This window comes from Biomphalaria glabrata, chromosome 2 (assembly GCF_947242115.1).
Source record: "Biomphalaria glabrata chromosome 2, xgBioGlab47.1, whole genome shotgun sequence".
Taxonomy (NCBI): Eukaryota; Metazoa; Mollusca; class Gastropoda; family Planorbidae; genus Biomphalaria; species Biomphalaria glabrata.
In genome coordinates, this window is record NC_074712.1 from 680,124 (window position 1) to 702,310 (window position 22,187).

Consider the following 22,187-nt stretch of genomic DNA (forward strand, 5'->3'; position numbering starts at 1 on the left):
GCTAGGATCCTCCTCTCAAGCTCTGCATTCAACGTCCACGACTCGCAAGCATATAAAAATGTGGCCACGACCAGAGAGCGCATCAGTCTGATTTTGGTGCCGCGGGCTAAGCCCTTATCTTTCCATATTATTTTAAGTTTTGAAAGGGCTGCTGTGGACTGTGCTATTCGGGCCAATAATTCGGGTTTTGTTCCCTCATCTGAGACAATAGCTCCGAGGTATTTGAAGCTGTTAACACTAGTTAGCTTTTCACCTCCAATACTGATGCCTCTTTTAAAGCCCTGATGGCTATTGGTCATAATTTGAGTTTTTTCGGCATTTATTTGCATGCCTTATGCTGTGGAAGTATTGTCAATGCGCATCACCAGATCAGCTAGTTCTTCTTCTGTCCCTGCTAGGCCGTCAATGTCATCTGCGAAGCGCAAGTTAGTAATTCTTCTTCCTCCAATGCTAACAGTACCTTCATAGCCCTCGAGGGCATCTTCCATTATCCTTTCAAGGAAGATATTGAAGAGTGTTGGTGACAGTAGGCAGCCTTGTCTTACTCCAACTGTGGTTTTGAACCAGTCCCCAATATTATTGTTGAAGTACACCGCACTGGTGGCATCCCTGTAGAGGTTCTGGATAACTTTGATTATGTTTTTATTAATGTTGTACTTTTCCATTGTCGCCCAGAGTGCTCCGTGCCATACTCGATCGAAAGCTTTGTTGAAATCAATAAAGACATGAAAAAGATTCTCTTGGTGTTGGAGATATTTCTCACAGAGTATTCTGAGGTTTAGGATTTGCTCTGTTGTGCTGCGACCTTGTCTAAAACCTGCTTGTTCTTCTGATATGATGTTGTCTGCTATCGGTTTTAGCCGGTTTAATATGATTTTTAACAGTACTTTGCTGGGATGACTTATGAGGCTTTAATACAGACATTGACACATTGACAGTTGACACACAGATTCATCACGACTATTTGAACTGAACATTTCCCAAACGCAGTTTTATTAGCTAAAGGTTACCGGTGTAAATAAGAAAACAGAATCAAGAAAAGGGCGTTAACACCAAACCATGCACCAAACCATATAATCTGTTATATTAAAACTACAACCTATATTATCGTTAGCTAATTATCGAGAGATATATTGGACAATTAAGATCAGTGGAGATCAATGTATTAACGTTATGTTGTTTTTGTTTTGTTTTTCACTCTGAATTAATATATATATATATATATATATATATATATATATATATATATATTGTTACGATCTTCTCAATCACAGGCCTTCTGCAAACACTACTTAACAACAACACATCTAACTCAAGAACTTGACAACAAGAGCTTCTAGTAACAAAGTGGCGATTTAATGACAATTACATCAACAGCCAATTCAACACAATTGGCTACATCAAATTCAAATGCTTTCTTGTACTTCACAGAACTGCCTAACTAAACATTACTAGTCTCTCTAGCTCGTACAGCTACATTTTTGAGGACTCAAAGGTACCACAAGTCCTTACTGCCTTGCTGTCCTGGACTCAACTGTCTCTTGTTACACACCGTGTCTCTCGACCGTGAAGGCTCTTGATCACATGACCACAACACAGGTCATACTTGCGTGAACTAGCAGTACTGTCCCTTGTCTATCGACAGCCGTTGACCCGTTGACCTGTGTGATTGGCCTGAGTCGTGTGTATCAGTAGGCCGCACACACATTAACCCTTTCGGTCCGCCACTGGAGTTACTACAATATATATATATATAGTTCGTCCATCGTGGTTCGATGATGACCACTTTGTCATCCAGGGGGCTGAGGGCTTTGCACTGGGGTTTTATGCCTCCTCATGTGGCTGGTGAGACCTATGTGAGCCCGGAATGTTCGGCCGCACACTGGGCAGGTTATTCCAGCTGAAGCTAGTGTCGTTTGTCTTGCTTTAGTTCTCTGGCGTTTTTCTTCTGCCAGCATTGTTCTTTTTTCCTCTGAATTAATAAGGTGGATGGAACAACATATTGTTTTTAATCTAAGAAGATTTAAAAAAAAAATAAAAATAAACAAGGCCGAATTGGATCTAAATCTAAAAGTTGCAACAAAAAGTTTGATATATACAAGGAACTTTTTTGAACAGAAATGTCTAAGAAAAATCGCAAAAATCTTGGAAGACAACAGCCACCCGCTCCATCATAACTACGTCAAGTCATCGCGAAGTGGGCGACTATATACTGTCAATCAAGACAAGAACAGAGCGGTACAAAAACTCATTCGTACCTTACTCGGTCAAGACTATATCAACGCCACTCGTTGATCAGGAAAACATGAAAAGGACCAAGATGCCTGTGTAGTCGCTGAATGAACTCTTTATGTTGTCCTTTCTATTTATGTGTATGTTTCTGTTGTGTTGTCTTAATATGAGAAAAGAGTCACAACAAATTTCTATAAGGATCAATAAAGCAGTCTTAGTCTTAGTCTTATACAAAAATAATAATTTACCTTGCTTTCCAACACGACGTATGTGGCTGCTTCGCAGTCCTAGCTGAAACCTATAAATTTCACCAGATCCAGCGCACCAAGTCGGGGATTTAATTTCTCTTTTCGTCGTCTACGTCTGTCCTCGGCAGAAGATCTAGATCTAGATGTTCTTTTCAATCTTTGAATCTCAATCGTGTACCACGTAGTCTTTGATCTCCAGCTGTCTCGCTCGGAAGCCGCCTACTGCCAAGTAGACAATACAAATCTAACACTAACATGGCGTCACACCTTCTTAGAAGACCTGAAATCCGTGGGCACTAGCTGGGAAGTGGCTGTGTAAGGCGCCTATGGCCAATCTCTGAAGAGAGAGCTTGCCGCCCTATGCGCCGAATGGCTTAGAAGGATAACGATGAAGACAATACAACATATATTTTAAAGAAACGTGAAACACACTTTGATCAATAAATCTCTTAATTTTTATTTTTTACCTTTATCTATCCCTTAGTCTGTTGGACCGATGGGGCACCATGCAAGATTTGTCGACCATCTTTCTCCATTCCTCTCTGTCTTTTGCCTTAAATAAAACCTCTTTCAATGGTAGGCCCGTCCATTTTTTTTATTTTGTCTTACCATCACTTTCTCTGTCTGCCACTTCTTTTTCCTGGTACTGTTCCCTGAAGGAAGGTCTTTACGGAAATTGAATACTTTTTTGTAGTAGGCTACAACAAAAATGTATCTAGATTAAAATTCTAGATCTACGTTAATAAATTAGGCTACTTCACGCTAATTGAGTAGTCTTAGTAGAAGTCAATTGAGGTAAAGAGGTGATTACACTCGATGCAATAGCACATAAGAAGGAACGCGGTTGCAAAAGGTTTAATTATCTCTAATAAAGGAAAACTCTTCGAAACGAGATGCTTCAGCCTGTTTTGGCCTAGGGACACACTTACTGTCGGTGAGTAGGTTATGGTATTCTAGCACCAATGTTTGTTAGGTGCACAATTTTTGAACGCACTTTCTTTGCTTTTATTTTGCTGGTGTAACGTTTCTTTTGTCTGTGTACCCCTGTTTAGGGTGAGTATCTAAGGCATTACTGCTTTTCGCAGTTGTTTCGCTGCCATAACGTATTAGACTAGACCTTTCAATGTGTCTTCTCTTATGTCTCTACAGGGAGTTAGTTTTGGGATTATCAAGTCTACACTGGAGACCAGAGTCGGCAGTGGGCCAGTGTTGTGCGTACTAAGGTGTTGCTTTGTGAGATAGCAAGGTGCAGAATGATTGTTTAATTACTATAACTACACTATTATATAGTTTTAAACTCAATAATATTACACCATCAGTTTGTCATTATAACTTACATCCATATCATTAAACTATTACATTGTTAACAGCGAGTCAATTATTTATTGTAAGCACGAAGGTGCCTGTTGAATATCAGGGGCCCGGGCAAACGAGCTAAGGCTTTTACACAACCCTGACACTAACATAGACACAAAACAGAGTGTGACAACATGTAGAAACAGACAAACGAGAACATGGAAGAAAAAAAAACTAAAAAAAACTAAACATATACATTGTCAAAGACTAAAACAAAACAAAGTTTGATGGTATTGATTATTTCTTCCACACATTTATTGATTGACCAGCAGTCTCGAGATGGGATAATGGGGGGGGATGCTTTGATGAACGACAGGGGCGGACTGCAACAAAGGAAGACAAGCGCCAGTAGAACAATGCAAAACAAAATCAATATATTTCTATCAATGTATCGATTCTGCCCAGTGTAACACAGTTCTGTCAATACATCTTCTTGCCAAAGGTAGTCTGTAGGTAATCAGCATACGGTTGGAACAAAAGTACTGCAACAGAGTCACCAAAGGGAGAGAAGCATTAATGTTTTATGGACCTGGACTAAGATGAAGTTCTAGGATTACAATAAAATCGATACCAAAAGTCGATCCTTGCATTTGAAAGTAATCATCAACGATTTTCTCGATTTTAGAGTTTATGATTCAGTAGGGGACAAAAGTGTTTCTTAATACATTGCATACCGTATAATAATAGTTTAAAGTATTAGGCCTATATACGGAAGGAAATTTGTTAATCAAAACTAACATCTAAATACAAATCAGTAAATAAAATGTTTTACTGCATTAACAAAAGCATTTAGTCTACTTCACTACAATTACAGTAAAGCAGTATGATAGTTTAAGAAATATGAAAGTTCGTGTATTCGAACTCAAGTTTTTATGTCTGTTTTCTCATAGCGTCTACAGCCTCAGCCAAAATTATGTTGTTCCATTATTTATTTATATTGATGGGGCAAAAGTTAATTAAAAAGCATTAAACTTTTAAAAAATAATTAAGGCCATAGTATATTTAGGACAGAATTTTTTTTTTGTTAAAATCATAATTTAATTTATTTTTTTTATGTTACAAAATAAAAGTTTAATTTTCTTTTTTGAAACTTTCAACATGTGGTAGTGGTTGAAATGAACATAACTGTTATCTGGTCATGTGATATCAACAACTTTGATTCTAACAAAAAAATGATGCAATTAACAACTATTTTGTTAGTCTGCATTGGAAAAAAAAACTAGCACTAGGGAAGAAGGAAACTTTTGTACAAATTTGTCCTAGCATATGGAACGAGGAATGTGCCTTTATTTTTGTGTCTTTCTGAGTATTTTATTAGGTTTTGTTTTTGTATTTGAAGATTATGGTTCAGTGTTTTATGTATAATTGCTACTTTACTATTGAGTTTTCTATCCTGAAGGCTATCTAAATTTAGTGATTTTACTAAAGGTCAAATGTGAATATTCGTTTGTTATGAAATATTTTGTGTTTGTTCCAGTTTCTTAATGTTTTTTTGAGTTGGGGGGTCCCAAACAGAGGATGCATATCCTATTATTGGTCAGACAAGGAAATGACACATTGCCATGGTTAGTTAAGCATGCAGATTGATGTACCTATACACTAAAATAGTTACACAGGTCAAATGTTTCTTAAAACTCCAGCTATTTCGTTTTTATTCTTTTGGTTACAAGATTTAAATGTGAAACAAGATCTATTTCTTTAATGAGGTTTTAAACTTTACTGTAAGATTTTCAATTATATAAGTCATAAAGTCAATATATATATAGGCCTATATATTCTTTTCTAAAGGTTTTAATTCAAGGCAAAAATACAAACACATATTTATTTAGGGATCTTTTTTTTTTATTTTATTGCGCGTTTATGTAAGAATTTTAAACATCTTCCTTATGACTGATTTTATTACGGAGAAAGATTTCTACAATATTAAAAGAATTGGATCGAACCGTAGGTTTGCAATATGGATTAGCTAAATAGATCAATCAGAACCTCTACAACGATGCCACCAGTGTGGTGTTCTTCAACACCATTATTGGGGACTGGTTTAAAACCACAGTTGGAGTAAGACAAGGGCTATGAAGGTTCTGTAAGCATTGGAGGAAGAAGAATTACTAACTTGCGCTTCGGAGATGACATTGAAGGCCTAGCTGGGACAGAAGAAGAACTAGCTGACTTGATGATGGCATTGACAAGACTTCCATAGCATATGGTATGCAAATGAAGGTTGAAAAATGATGACCAATAGCCAACAGGGCTTTAAAAGGGGGTATCGGTATCGAAGGTGAAAAGCTGACTAGTGTTAGAAGCTTCAAATACCTCGGAGCTATTGTCTCAGTTGAGGGAACGAAACCTGAACTACTGGCCCGAATTACACCGTCCACAGCAGCCCTTTCAAAACTTATTATGGAAAGACAAAGGCTTAGCCCTTGGCACCAAAATCTGATGCGCTCCCTGGTCATGGCCACATTTTTATATGCGTGTGAGTCTTGGACGCTGAGTGCAGAACTAGGGAGGAGGATCCTAGCAATGGAATGGAGATGCTACACAAGGATCCTAGCAATGGAATGGAGATGCTACACAAGGATCCTAGCAATGGAATGGAGATGCTACACAAGGATCCTAGCAATGGAATGGAGATGCTACACAAGGATCCTAGCAATGGAATGGAGATGCTACACAAGGATCCTAGCAATGGAATGGAGTATCACATTCAAAGACCGCATCACAAACCAAGAGATTAGAGATAGGGTTACTGCAGCGATTGGACCCCACGATGACCTGCTAACTATTGTAAAGAAACTAAATCTAAAAATCTACGACCATATTACAAAGTCTTCGGGGCTTACAAAGACCTTCCTCCAGGAAACAGTGCCAGGTAAAAGAAAAAGAGGCTGACAGAAAGCGATGGGAGGACAGCATAAAAGAATGGACGGGCCTGCCATTGAAAGAGGTTCTAACTAAGGCATAGGACAGAGAGGAATGGAGAAAGACGGTCGACGAATCTTGCATGGTGCCCCAACGGTCCAACATACTAAGAGATAGGTAAAGGTGACGGTAAAAATCAAACAACCCTTCCCCATTGTGAGTTATTAGACGTTTTCAAAGTTTAATTTATTTTTTTTAGTTTAGTTTAACAATGTTTTGAAATTGGTGATAAACCATAGACATATATAACTATTTTATTTTACTTGAAACTTTGTTATAGTTTATCTTTTTAAATCTAGTCTTTTAAAGCAAAGGGAGGCAAATAGCCTATATATGAAAGTAAGAGGTAGGTAGATTAGTCTAAGGTAGGTAGGTAGGTAGATAGGTAGCCTAATAAGCTAGGTAGGTAGGTAATAAGCTAGGTAGACCTAATAATTAGAGAGATATCAGATTTGATAGCCCTTGTTTCGATGTGTTTAGTCTTGCATTGGTTCGTCTGCTGATGCTATATTTTCAAATGGGGCCTACTCTACAGTAAATCTAGATTGATTTACACGTAGGCCTATTTAAATTTTAACAGGTTTTTACAAGCTGAATAGAGAGAAAAGGGCAAAAATCTATTCATTAAAGTATTACGTATCAACAGAATAGAATCTCGATTATTAATACACGCCTAAATTTGAAGTCGGTAGACCTTACTTGTAGCATTCTTTGGCCCAACGAGTCATAAAAGTTGAACAAAACAAGATTACAAAGACAGTTTGTGTAGAAACACAAACTGAAAATCGGCCCCCGAAGTGGTCCACCCAGGCAGGTAAAAAGGCAGGTTTCAATATTATCAGAATGAAATTCTATCAAAGACAAATCACAGAAAATAATAGAGAAAAAAAAGGTTAACAGATCTCGTGTGGTGCCCCAGCGGTCCAGCAGATCAAAGGATAGGTGAAAGTGAATGTGAAGTTAGATGTGAACCTGGCCTAACTGATGTCTTATAATGAAAATCTTATTGATCTAATTGTTTTGTAAAGGGCCAATCTATTATTCAAAGTTATTCCTCAAGAATAAAACATTTCCGCAAAAAAAAATTTCTTTGGTTGGGTGTACTATTGCAGTTGCAGCGCAGCAGTTCACGCGATAATATGAAAAACTACTTATTAATTGTTGTTTTAAATTATTTCTGACTTATATGCATACTAAATAACTAATAGCGTCTTTTCCCCTTTCGGGGGCCGCTAAAGAAATTAGCTACTTTATAATCAACATGTTTAGATCATAGAAGTGAAATGTCTGCGTGTTATGCAATAGTGACAATTTTAGAAAAGGAAAAAATAAAACGGTTTGGCCATTGGTGAAAACATGGGCAGGGGATATAAGCCACCTACTTAGAATCTTTCTTCGATCATTCATGACATCTTACACTTGAGCTGGTTGTTGGCAAATTCCACAGCGGATCTTGTGTGGAAGCTAACATTCCCCGACTCTCTGTCATCTTAGTCTGCCTTGAAATCATGGGCGTTCTGGTGGAAGTTGTCACACGTCTTACTCTATTAGACCAATTATTACTGCAATCAATATTATGAATTGTTTTGGGGGCATCATGGGATAGGAAAAAACACACAGGCTGATACTATCTTATCTTATCTTATATAATACAGACGTTACTTCAAAAAAGAAGATGATTACGTCCTACGCGTCATGCATTTAGTCATGCATATTAACCAATGACTTAAATTCTGCCAAGTCACTGGTTTTCCTGGCTAGCTCAGGCAACCCATTCCATGCTCTAATAGCACTAGGAAAGAAGGAGTATTTGTACAAATTTGTCCTAGCATATGGGACGAGGAATGTGCCTTTATCTTTGTGTCTTTCAGAGTATTTTATTAAATTTTGTTTTTGTATTTGAAGATTATTGTTCAGTGTTTTATGTATAATTGCTACTTTACTTTTGAGTCTTCTGTCCTGAAGGCTGTTGAAGGTGGCTTGTGCGAATTCAGTTTCCTAAAGGTCATCTGTTTCTGTGGACAATGGGTTAACGAGGGTGTCATGTGGCCAGCACAACGACCAACCGTTTTTACTTTTCCCTAACTAATGTCAGGTACCCATTAGAGCTGGGTAGACTAAGGATCCCGAAATTAAAAATCTCAGTCTTCACACGGATTCGAACCTGGGACCCTCGGTTTGGAAGCCAAGCGCTTAAACACTCATCCACCGTGCCTCCATTTTATGTATTATTACTACTTTACTTTTTAGTCTTCTGTCCTGGGGTGTCTTAAAATGTAGTGATTTTATTTATGAAGTTACACAAGTTAAATGCTGTATCTAAACTGTTGCGCCGCCTAGAAAACATTACAAAAAAGGCATCAAAAATCACACGCACAGCATAACCATATTTAAAGGAACTTTTTGAACAGAAATGTCTAAGAAAAATCGGAAAAATCTTGGAAGACAACAGCCACTCGCTCCTTCATAACTACGTCAAGTCGTCGCGAAGTGGCAACTACTGTCAATCAAGCAGGAAGAACAGATCGGTACAAAAACTTACTTCATCAACACCACCCTATGATCAAGAAACATGAAAAGGACCAAGATGCCCGTGTGTAGTCGGAGAATGAACTCGTCATGTTGTGTCAGTTCTATTTATGTGCATGTTTCTGATGTGTTGTTTTTCTATGAGAAGAGTCCTTGAAATCACAACAAATTTCCATAATCAATAAAGCAGTCTTACTCTTAGTCTAATATGCATTTGTTATAGCTCTCAAGACTAGAGATTTTGCGTCTGCTCCCTTTATTTATGTGTTCTTGAAGGTACAAACAAAGGACGCATATTCTAATATTGGTCTAACCAAGGTACAAGCATTTCGATTTAATGTTATTGTTTGATTTTTTAAAAATAAACCTAAATGAGAATTACATTAACCATTAACCATGGAATGTGAGGAAAAGTGAATGGAAATGAGCAAAGTCTCTAGTAGCCTACGTGAATACATACAAAGAGAACTGCCTGGTGGTATGCGCTCTGGCCTGTCGTTCGGTTGTTTCGAATGTCCCGGGTTCGAACCCTGCGCGTTGACATTCCCCGTCGTCCTGTAGTGTAATTATTTTCATAAACTGAGTTCATATCCGAAACATGTAAAACATTACAAACAGACCATTTCTGTACATCTAGATAATAGATTAGATATAGACTTATATCAAAGATTACGTAAAGGTCAAAATTAAAAGTGTACTATATCTACGTGACCATATCTACGTGACCATATCTACGTGAACATATCTACGTGACCATATCTACGTGACCATATCTACGTGAACATATCTACGTGACCATATCTACGTGACCATATCTACGTGAACATATCTACGTGACCATATCTACGTGACCATATCTAGGTGACCATATCTAGGTGACCAAATCTACGTGACCATATCTACGTGAATATATGTACATGACCATATCTACGTGAGCATATCTACGTGACCATATCCACGTGACGCATACACGATATTAACGGTAAAAGCGAGTTTTCTTTGTACATAAATTGGATCAGCATGCATGACTAGATCGACACATGAAATGCGTAGGACATAATTATCTTCTCCTTTGAAGTAACATTTGTAATCAATAAGAATTTTAAAACCAATTGACACGTGCAATAGATAGTGTACCTTAAAAGCCTACTTGGAAGATTTTACCTACCCGATCTGTTGAGGATAAGGGTCTTGTACAATACTTACACAAACATGCCAAGTGCTGGCGACACATAAGATCTATTCGACAAAGAGCTCTTCCCCCAGAATTTTTGCCACTCTAAACAAAAAACAAGAGTTGCGATAACATGGAAGCCAAAACGAGGAAAGCGCAAACAGGGACGTCCTCGTATTACTTGGCGACACACCTTCATGGAGGACCTAAGAACAGTGGACACCAGGTGGGAGGAGGCTTCAGACATTGCCAGTGACAGATCTTTATGAAGACAGCTTGCCGCCCAATGCGCCGAACGGCGCGGGAGGACCTAAGTCTAAGTCTAAGTAAACAAAAAAAATCAAAAACAAATCCCAACCTGATCTAGTAGGTTGCAGCAAAGCAAACATAGCTTGGAGATATAGCTATTAAAAATACATTTCAGAGAAAAGTTATTACTAAGTATACTCTACTGCATACATAGTCTATGCTCTACACAGCACAGTGCGTATGGTGCGCAGCAGAACACTATTCATCACTGAATATTGACGAACTGTTTAGATGAGAAACAAAACGTCTTGGGCTGGAACTTGTATCACTCCGCCTAACGTAACGAAAGGATCATCGCCAATAGACGGACCAGCAAGATGAGAAGCAGCGTAGGTGCTCTGTGGGGCTGTCTGGTCAGGAAGGTGTCTGAGAAACAGTAGTTCCTGCGAATGCAAGACATTGTGTTTGGAAAGGCAACCAGAGGATTGAGAGTAACACTAACTATGACCCTGTGGCGATAGTGGTGACAGAGGTGGCGATAGTGAACATTGTAAGCAAGATCTAAAGACCGAGATTAAATTTTTTTTAGTAGTGTCCTTATATCACCTGTAAATAAACAGCCATCATATCTTACTTACATGCCTTGCTGAGTTGCCTCCCTTACATATGTATACAGGCCTATATATCTTCTTAGATAATTAGATAAATATATATTTATATGTATATGGACTAACTGCCATTCAAATCTAAACAAAGTAAGTCTACAAGTCCCATCGATCGAACAGAAAAGCTCTATACTATTCCCATCAGTATGATTGATTATGTATTGATTTTATTGACCTGGTCATCTGGTTCCTGACGTCATTTTAATGTCACTAAGGAGACTGCAAGGTCTATCTCGCGCACTGTCTAGTTGCCTCCTAGTGTGGTTTGAATGCGCAGTGTGAAGCAAACGTTTTGTTCTTGGCGATTGATTGTTAAGTTGAGCTGCAAGTCTTGGAGAAGAAGGGTATGTTGTTTATGTTTTCTTTTTAATACAATAGAACTGATTTATATTCTCTTTCTTTATCAATCTTCTTTTAGAATTAATTTCTTGTTTGTTGTTGTTTTCAAAACGTGTTTATGTAAGAATTTTAAACATCTTCCTTATGACTGATTTTATTACGGAGAAAGATTTCTACAATATTAAAAGAATTGGATCGAACCGTAGGTTTGCAATATAGATTAGCTAAATAGATCAATCAGTGAAGACTGAGATTTTTAATTTCGGGATCCTTAGTCTACCAAGCTCTAATGGGTACCTGACATTAGTTGGGGAAAAGTAAAAACGGTTGTGCTTGCCACATGACACCCTCATTAATAATAATAATAATAATTTTAAATATGTTTGGATCAATACAACTTATCTTATCGTATTATATTATTGATTCAAATCACAAACAAAAAAGGTTCCAACTACGACTCCATATTATTAACCTAAGAAGGCGACCAATAGAAGACTGACAGAATAAGAACATTATAAGACACACGTGAAAACATTGAACATTAGAACAAGGGAGACTACGCAAAAGAAACATAGAACAACGTACTTCAGTTGCCCTTTTCCACATCTCTCTTTGTTCAATATTGAAAGTTTGAAGCTGAAGTCTAGACAAAAAAAAAAGATTCTCGCTTACATTTTACAGTATTCAGGATTTTGTACTGGGGGGGGGGGGGGTTGCAATTTATATCTCATAGTCGTAGCATCAACGTTCTTCTTAGTTTCTTGTTACGGAGATTTTTTTTTTTTTTTAATTCTCCTGTAGAATCTGTTTTGATTTGTCTTAGTGGGGCTGAAAGATCATTCAATACTACACATAGTGGCCGTCTGGCCGGCAACGTTAGCACGACCAAAATGAAAACAATGTTTCAACGAGTCAACGCCTGAAAACCTGTGACTGTGAATACCAGTAGTCGAACCAGTTCATCGTCTCGTATTCAAAATCTTATCTTATCTTATATAATACAGACGTTACTTCAAAAAAGAAGATGATTACGTCCTACGCGTCATGCATTTAGTCATGCATATTAAGCAATGACTTAAATTCTGCCAAGTCACTGGTTTTCCTGGCTAGCTCAGGCAACCCATTCCATGCTCTAATAGCACTAGGGAAGAAGGAGTATTTGTACAAATTTGTCCTAGCATATGGGACGAGGAATGTGCCTTTATCTTTGTGTCTTTCAGAGTATTTTATTAAATTTTGTTTTTGTATTTGAAGATTATGGTTCAGTGTTTTATGTATGATTGCTACTTTACTTTTGAGCCTTCTGTCCTGAAGGCTTTCTAAATTTAGTGATTTTACTAAAGGTGTTACTCTAGTCAAATGTGAATATTCGTTTGTTATGAATCTCACTGCTCTATTTTGTGTCTGTTCCAGTTTCTTAATGTTTTCTTGAGTTGAGGGGTCCCAAACGGAGGATGCATATTCTATTATTGGCCGATTATCAAATTTGTCGATACGATACAGTGCGTTATTAACATTAAGTAGACTTCAGAATGGACCTCATTCACCTATCGAAAACAAACAACATTTTGTCACTTGGTTCTCTATATCTTCTATACAAATTAAGCAATCCATAAAGGCTGTCACGTGATACGTAATTTTCATTGTTTTATCAATATTATCACGTGGCTAAATGTGGTTTGTTTACGATTGGTGAATGAGGTCCATTCTTCGCGTTCCAGCTCTTGCGTTGTTTTAAGATGCAGACAAAAACAGGTTGAACTGAAAATTATTATTGCTCGAAACAACTACGGAAAGATACGGAATGTAAAGCCATGTTCTGTAGTAACTCTCAAACTCCAAGCCTGTTGTGTTTGCTCGGCGTGTTTGTCGACTGGACATCCTCGTCATCACCAGGGGCGTACTGGGTGTCAAAACCGACCCGGGCATTTCTATGCAATCCGGCCCCCAACATGCCATATGAGGGAAATCGAATTATAAATCTCCTCAAAATCATTACGCTAAGTTTGATAATCTGACAAATACGGTGTTGAATGTTTCTAATTTCACTCTAAGAGTTGTAGCTTCATGACCTTCTTTTTCCTTTGGGGAGTATAGCATCTTGAGCACATCAAAATAACTGAATCTCATTTTTTGTTAGAGCATCCTTCCTTGATGACCACATTGTAGGACAAAACTTTTCAAAGTGTAATAGAGACTTTGCTCTCCATAGTAGATTTAGGACGCCCCAATCTTGCTATGCTGTAAGCATAAAACACCTTCGCATTTTTTACCAAGCCATAGACAGCAGCAACTTCTTGAACACAACTGACGGAATCATTCAAGATCAAGCTGAAGTTGTTGTTAACGCACATTGTGATTAGGGCTAGCCACCATTTAGATAAGCGGGATGAAAGCAAAAATATTATATAATCTTTTTACAATTTAATACGAGTCTTGGTGGCATTCATGCTTCCCTTTCACTGCCCCTACCGGCCCAATTGGGTTCCGGCCCACCGGGCATTTGCCCGAATGCCCATTAGCCAGTCCACCCCTGAGTCATCACCAATGTAATACCAAGTACTTCTGCTGTCAAGGGTGTTTTTTTTCTCTAATATATGTATGTGTACCATAGACCAGCGGTTCTCAACCTTTTAAGCTCGGCGACCCCATTTTAAAATCCCCCACTCTGCCGCGACCCCCCCCCCCACAGACACACACACATACAGCAATAGAAGAATAGACAAAAACAATCCATAGTTTCGATGGTCTTAAACGAACCCTGGCAAATCGTGAATCGACCCCCAAGGGGGTCGCGACCCATAGGTTGAGAACCCCTGCTATAGAATGAATAATGACTATACAGAAAAGAATTAGAGTCTACACTCTATCTATAACCAAAAGTCCAACTGTATTGGACTATGAACAAAACCATACTACTTTATTATGAGTTACATTCCATTAAAAAAAAAACATCTCACAAAGTAAAACAATCCAAAACAAAACAGTTTTGAAGTCAACAACCTGAATCGCCCCCCATCTCCTCTACAGTTAACAGGAGACCCAGGCTGACCAGAACTCAGTCCTGACATCTGCCAGCAGTCTCGCCATACTCAGGATGTCATCCCTGAAGTGTTCCTCGGCATCACGGTGGTTTCTACAAAGCTTATATCAACCCATTTTGTCTGTCTGTGTGTTTGTCTGTGTCTGGCCAAAAGTTTGTAGGCCTACACCTTATTTCTCCGACACCCAATGTCGGATCAAGCTAAAATTTTGCACAATTATTTCTTTTACCTGACAACACAATAATCAATAAAAAAAATATATTAACCAATTAGTTAATTAACTATTGGTAATAAAATTAATTTCTTTGGTATTTCAAACAATGGAAATAAATAGTACTTGACTGAAATGTCACAAGACATGACATAAGATGAATTAGTCCCCTTTATATTAGGCTGCTGTCTTAGGCCTAGTGAACACAAACATGAAATAGAAACGAAAATAGAATCTGCGCTAGTAGGGTGGTTAACGCGTTGGCATGAGAAGGCTTGAGGCATGAGTTCATGCAGGCGTTCCCCTTTTTTTTGTATTTTTATAAATCCTTTTTTTTTATTGTTAGTCTAGATCTATAACAAAATTTAATTACACGACTGTTCGAAAAAAATTGTTACAAGTAAGCTTAATATAAGCTTTTTTTTTTTTTTTTGAGTATTTTAAAATATATTCCTGTTGATTATATCAATGAGAGTGCTGTTGAGTTGTCATTATGTTAAGCTGGATACAGTGGCGTAGCAATGTATCATTGGGCCCGTGTTCAAGAATATGTTAATGGGCCCCTCCCCCCCCCCCCCATATGACAAAAATTCTGTGTGACTAAGAAATCCAGTAGTTTGTATGTATCGGTACATTTACTAAAAGGCATTTCAATGCAAGTTCATGAGCACAGCTGACAGAATCTTTTTAAACCATGTTTAACCCTTAAAGTGCTGAGCTGTTTTAAAGTGAGTGCATACCAAATGGAAATACAATTATGATGTTTACAGGCTAAACTACCACCCGCGTTTTAAGGGTTAAGTAGGGCCTACTGTTTAGCACAGGGAACATAATGCGCCAAGCGGCTGCTTTTGTTGAAGCAATACCTAAAGGCTATTGAACTGTCCGTTCATATAGGCATCGTAAGTAACTTAAAGAAAGATGGGGATATTTTATTACTTAAGAGTATTTGTTCAGTCAATCCTACAGACTTCTGGTACCCACAGATATGAAAACCTACAAATGACAAATTTCTTTGGGTAGTTCGTCATCGGAATTCACAAAACATTTTCGAAAAAATGCCAATTTAATAAATGTTTGATTCTATTTAAGCGCTGTCACCATGATAGAGAAAAATGGCGCAGATTGGATCTCCTTTAGTACTTTTGCTAAAATTGCATTGCCCAACAGGTCTATTATTTTGAATCTGTGAGTCGAGTTAAAGGCATGTGTTATTTCTTAATATTTTATGTTCTGCTAAGACATTGTCGTTGTTACTTGTGTCACCTTAACGATACTCTTCGCGATGATCACTAAATGAAAGGTTGTTGCATGCTAAAGTTAAAACGAACATTCACTATGCGACGTCTTCAAAGTGCTCCTTCTTTACACCATCTACCGCTCTCAGTCTTTCATGGATTCTGCATGTTTGGCAAGCTTGTTGATAAAGTGAAGTCATTAGCAGGCTTATCTTTTTTTTTTTTTTTTTTGACGATACGGTTGGAAGACAAACAGCATTGGTGCTATGTCAGGGTATAAGCCCGAGACCATCCGAACGACAGTCCAGTGCACATTCCAGACGACAAGGCAGCCATTCAAGTGAAAGACACTATTCCATGATAAGGATGGCTGCCTGGTCGTGCGGTTTGCGCGCTGGACTGTCGTTCGGATTTATCGACGGTCGAGGGTTCAAACCCTGCCCGCTCCCATCCCCCGAGGTTTGGACTAGGAAGTAAACTATCTTCAACTCTGAAGGAACATGAAAATGAATTCAAAATTAAAAAAAAATGGATCGGTGATAAGTGCGCTATAATCAATAGTAGCTTTTTTTGAAGTTGAAAATAGAAAAAAAAAAACAAGTATAGAAAAACGATTACTTTAAAAAAAAAAAAAAAAAAAAAAGTGTATGTAAGGGAAAGAACCGCTAATTACTGTCACTTATCTGAAAATGGCAGGGTTTAGCTCTTTTTCTGCTGATTGATTAACTAATTGGTTGATTTTTTTTATTGATTCATGTATTATCTTCGACTAAAAATAATTCTGTAAAATTTCAACTTGATCTGAGAATGGGAAGTTGGAGAAAAAACGTGTTGAAACTTAATTAGGGGATTAAATACACACACACACACACACACACATATATATATATATATATATATATATATATATATATATATATATATATATATATATATGTATATTCACTGTATCCACATCTCTCACTAACTAGCATTTATTCCCCTTATTTCGATATCGAGTAAAATAATCACCAATAATTAATTAACTAATTGGTAAATTTTTTATTGATTCACCTCTTGTCAGATACAATTAATAATTGTGCAAAGTTTCAACCATAGACATAAATAAATATATATATATGTCTATGGTTTCAACTTAATCCGAGAGTGGGAAATCTTATCTTATATATTACAGACGTTACTTCAAAAAAGAAGATAATTACGTCCAACGCATTTCATGCTTCAATCTAGTCATGCACATGCATGTTAATCAATGACTTAAACTCTGCTAAGTCGTTGATTTTGGGAAATGGGAGGGGGAAAAACGTGTTCAAACTTTGTACCAGACCGACAGACAGAATGAGTTGATATAAGCTTTGTAAAAAAACAACAACTTATGAAACATTAAAAGCTTTAATCATGCTTAAAGCACCACAAGCTAAAACCAAAGTGATTGGAAACAACGATGGAACTCTTCTGACTGAAGAAGCAGATGTGCTTAGAAGGTGAACAGAATATTGCAAAGATCTGTATAACTTCGAGATAAATCCCAACTACAGTCTAATCATAAATATAAATAATTCAAGGGACTGCGCCGATCGAGGCCCTAACCAGTGACCCTGGAAACAACACCGCCTAGCTTCTATATGTAATGTAGTGTATTTGTGTTGTCCACTAGTCTTAATGAGAGTTACAGTTAGATAGAGCCATCTATATATATATATATATATATAATTCTCTTCTTCCCTCGAGAGTTTTGTCGAGAAGTAAAGGAAAGATCACTCTGCGGATAGTCCACGAGAAAACAAGAGGGGGGGGGGAGAACACGTAGTCACAACATAGCAGGGCAGGACCGTTGCAATATCACTCGTCCTGTGGGAGGTTTGGACTAGGAAGTAAACTATCTTCAACTCTGAAGGAACATCCGAAACATGTAAAAGAAACATTTTTTTTACACTCTTTTTTTTTTCTACCTCACGTTGATAAAGAAAGGGGTGGGAGTAATCTACTCTGTAGTAACTATCGAGGCGACACGGAGCACGCTCAAGAGTTTCGACACAATGGAAAGATCACTCTTTTAATTTTGCAACTCGGACGGAGGGAGTTATTCTAGGTTATTTAAGAGCGAAAAAAAGACAATTTTCGTCTGCATATTTCAAGAGATTTATATGAGTTTTCAAAAGATTTTAATAATTTTCCGGATATTTCCAGGACTTTTTCGTATATTTTGCAATTTCGGGAGATTTCCAGGACCTCCTGTTAAATCGGCAGGAGGCCGCGGGAAATCTGTTATAAGTTATAAAATGGTTTAATTTAATAATTTATACACCTAAAATTAGCGCGGGTCCTATAAAAGTGCTGGGCCCACTGAGGTCGCATAGGTTGCAGTGGCCTAAGGTTGGCCCTGCAAAATAGCGGCGTATGCTTCTCCGCCGGTCGACTAGTTGTCTTATACGTGCCTAAAGGCTGTCTGCAACGTGTTGTTGAAGCGGATGTGACGAGGTGGGGGGGGGGGGGGGCGGGGCTAGCTGGGGCACGTAGCAATTGACTACTGGGGTGGCAATTGCATACGGGCGAATGACGGAGAATTTTGTGTTTCAGTGCACTGCGGGTTGCTGCTAGGGTTAGGTGTTGTCGTTTCCAGGATCACTAGTTCAGGCCTATGTGGGCGAAGTCCCTTATTTTCGTCGCATTTAATTCACTACTTTCTCTTATTTAAAATCGTTGTCCCTGGTGCTGCTTTTCTGTGTTTAATTAATATGTATGTATCATGTGGAGGGGAATGTCTCTCCAGAATAGGACTCTACAGTCACGTGAAAAAAGTGTTCTATTAGATGAACCATAGTCCTTCTACGATTGAAGGAGGCCTACTTAGTGTGTAAAAGAATATATAGGCCCTATAGATCTATATGGCGCACTTTACATCTCGAGAGATTATATTTTCCCTTTGCAACTTCTTGTGTGACTAAAGACGCCAATACTCGATACACAGCTTTGGTCACAGGCTGGGCACCTGTAATCATCAGACAATGTCACCCTTCTTTCAATAACTATAGGTCCTACATACTATAATATATTGTCATATAGAGTACATTTATTAATAACTGGGATACACATTTGAGACCAAAAGAAAATCCGCTGCCGAGGACAGACGCAGACGGCGAAAAGAAAATCTAAATCGACCACCTACGGACAATGGTTATACTTGAACTGGGAGTGGCAAAATATGTAGGTCACAGCTGGTGCTGCGCAGCCACGTGAAATACTGCATTCCTCACTAATCTACGAACTCGAAGACAAGCCTTATTATAAATAACTGGTATTTTTCTATTGTCGGTACTGATCTATCTATATATATTCTCTTCTTCCCTCAAGAGTTCGGACGAGAAGCAAGAAGGAAAGATCACTCTCTTATTTCTGCGGAGTCCCCCCACGAAATAACAAGAGGGGGGGGGAGAACACGTGGGTATTCACACGTCGCTTCGGATGGCTGCGCGCTGGACTGTCAAACCCTGCCCGCTCCCATCCCCCGTCGTCTTTCGGGAGGTTTGGACTAAAAAGCAAACTATCTTCAACTCTGAAGGAACATCCGAAACATGTAAAACATTTTACAAACAAAAAATTTACAAACACTAAATAGCAGGGCCGGGCTTAAGCGTTGTGTGGCCCTATTCGAAACGGATTTCGTGGGGCCAAGTTTGGGTAGGGAAGCGGACAATAAGTGAAATTTAAGAGTTTGTATTAGATAATAAATTCGTCTATGCATTTTATTCATTCTTTACTACGTACAGGATTACTTTACGAGCCTTGCGTGTAGCAAAGTCATACAGTATATCATAATAATTCTGTTTCCTACATAGATCCCGCTCAATAGCAAGAATTACCAAATGTTTTAATCTATCTTTGAAAATTGTTGACCTCAAGTAATTCTTCATTAGTTTGAGGTGCGAGAAGCTTCTTTCACCTGATTACACAATTACGGCTGATGCATAATGCCGTTTTCATTTATCACGCGTAGGATTGGCGTTTTCCATATTGAATGACATCCCAAAATGACTTTTTTTTTCTATATATTTCCGTAAGGACTTTTTCGTATATTTTGCAATTTCGGGAGATTTCCATGAGCTCCTGGTAAATCGACAGGAGGGCGCGGGAAATCTGTTTTAAGTTATAAAATGGTTTAATTTAATAATTTATACACCTTGAATTAGCGCGGGTCATATGAAAGTGCGGATCGTTTGAAAGTGGGGGCCCACTGCGGTCGCATAGGTTGCAGTGGTCTAAGACCGGTCCTGCAAAATAGCGGCGCATGCTACGCCGCCGGTCGACTAGTAAAGTATTAAAAAAAAAGCAAAAGCAAGAAAAGAAGGTAAATTTATTTACAATAGAATATCGATTAAAAAAAAAACAATCATAGATAAGATAAGATAGGATAAGATAATTTTATTGATCCAATCAAATGGAAATTCAGTTTGACTACAATTGACAACATGAGCGTAACCACTGTACAATAACAGTATAAGTAGGCCTATATATGAAAAATTCGCACAACATTCACACACGAAACACATACACAACCAGCGCTTTAAGAATTTGACTTCTATGTACTTCGATATAGACCATAATATGATGATAATATATTACTTTAGTATTCCATGAGTACCCGGTAGATCTAAATCTAATCTAGATCTAGAGACTTAAGTTATCTACAAGAATGGGTAGGGGAAATTACATTTGTGCGATAATTTATGTTTAACTTAGATCTAGGTCACAGGCGGTCACAGTGCTCTAAGTCTATTTCCTGGTCAGGAAGGATGCTTATAAATTTTTTTTTATTAATACAGCCCATATTCCATATCTAATATCTCATTTTATTTTATTTAAATTCACTTTCAAATTTGTTTATTGTTTCATTAATTAAATTTATCTAGATGTTATATTCTTGACTTAATTTTGAATAAAGATTTCATTTAAATTATTAGAAAAATTCAATTTAGCTCTAGATTTAGCCTCTTTATATTCTATATGACTTAAAAATGGAAGAAAAAATAAACTTTCTAAACTAAAGTTCTGATTAGAGTTAGCGAACTTCACTAAAGTTCACAAACCTGAACCAGATTCTATTTCTAGACTATCTAATGTGTAATGTTGTTATTGTTTTGTCTTGTTTTTCTCTAACTGAATGCGTAAAATAGAACACATATCTTATTGTTCTAAACTCTTTGAATCCAAAGATTAAACTAGATCTAGATCTCTATAATTAACTAAGTAAGTCAAATCTAGATTCTAGACGTCTAAAGTTAGAGTGTCACAGTGTCTTACTCTTACTTTTAGTTAGACTGTATAATTTTACTTTCAACTTAATGTAAGACTACTCAGACTCAGCCTCATCCTGAGTACTAGTAGATAGATGTATCATGTAGTTAGTCCGCTACAGTTACAATTTTATTTTATAACTAACAAAAACTCGCTCTCACTACTCTAATCATCAATGACTGTCTTACAGTGTCTGAGTGTCTCATAAAAATTAAAATTCAATTTTTTTTTCATGTTGATGATGATCTATCTAGAATAGTTCAATAGTAGATTGAAAAGATTATACTTATAGATCTAGATTAATCTAGAATCTAGATGATCTACTAATAAATTATACAATTTTCTAGATCTAGATTCCAGATTTGTTTTTCTAGAATCTAGATCTATTAATTCTATTAATTAAGTCAATACTGTATACTGAGTATACTGACTTGTCTCATTTGTCCCTTGACATTTGTCTGTAGACTTAGTTAGGTGTGCTGTAACAGTTTGCTTAAAATCAAATCCTTCCACTTGTTCTGGTCAGCAGCTGTTCTTAACAGGATATCAAGAGAGAGTCCATTCTTTTGTGTTTTCTTTGGATGACCCTTTCTTCTTGCTCCCTCCACAGCACCTTGCCTTGAAGGAGAACTTTTGAAAGTGAGTCATGTCTTACAATATGACAGAACCAGCTTTTTCTTTTCAC

General features: G+C 37.5%; 1 protein-coding gene across 5 annotated transcripts in view; it reads left to right on the plus strand.

The window, feature by feature from the left end:
* Positions 1-11,587: 11,587 nt before the first annotated feature.
* The window catches only part of LOC106074029 (polycystin-2-like), a 29,322-nt gene continuing 18,722 nt past the window's right edge, over positions 11,588-22,187 (plus strand). For 2 of the 5 annotated variants that reach the window (XM_056018671.1, XM_056018672.1), the window contains exon 1: positions 11,588-11,719. The gene's annotated coding sequence lies outside the window, so the exon portion shown is untranslated. Of the gene's footprint in view, positions 11,720-21,254; positions 21,455-22,187 lie in introns of those variants that run through there. The other 3 variants (XM_056018673.1, XM_056018675.1, XM_056018674.1) reach the window with 3 other exon arrangements.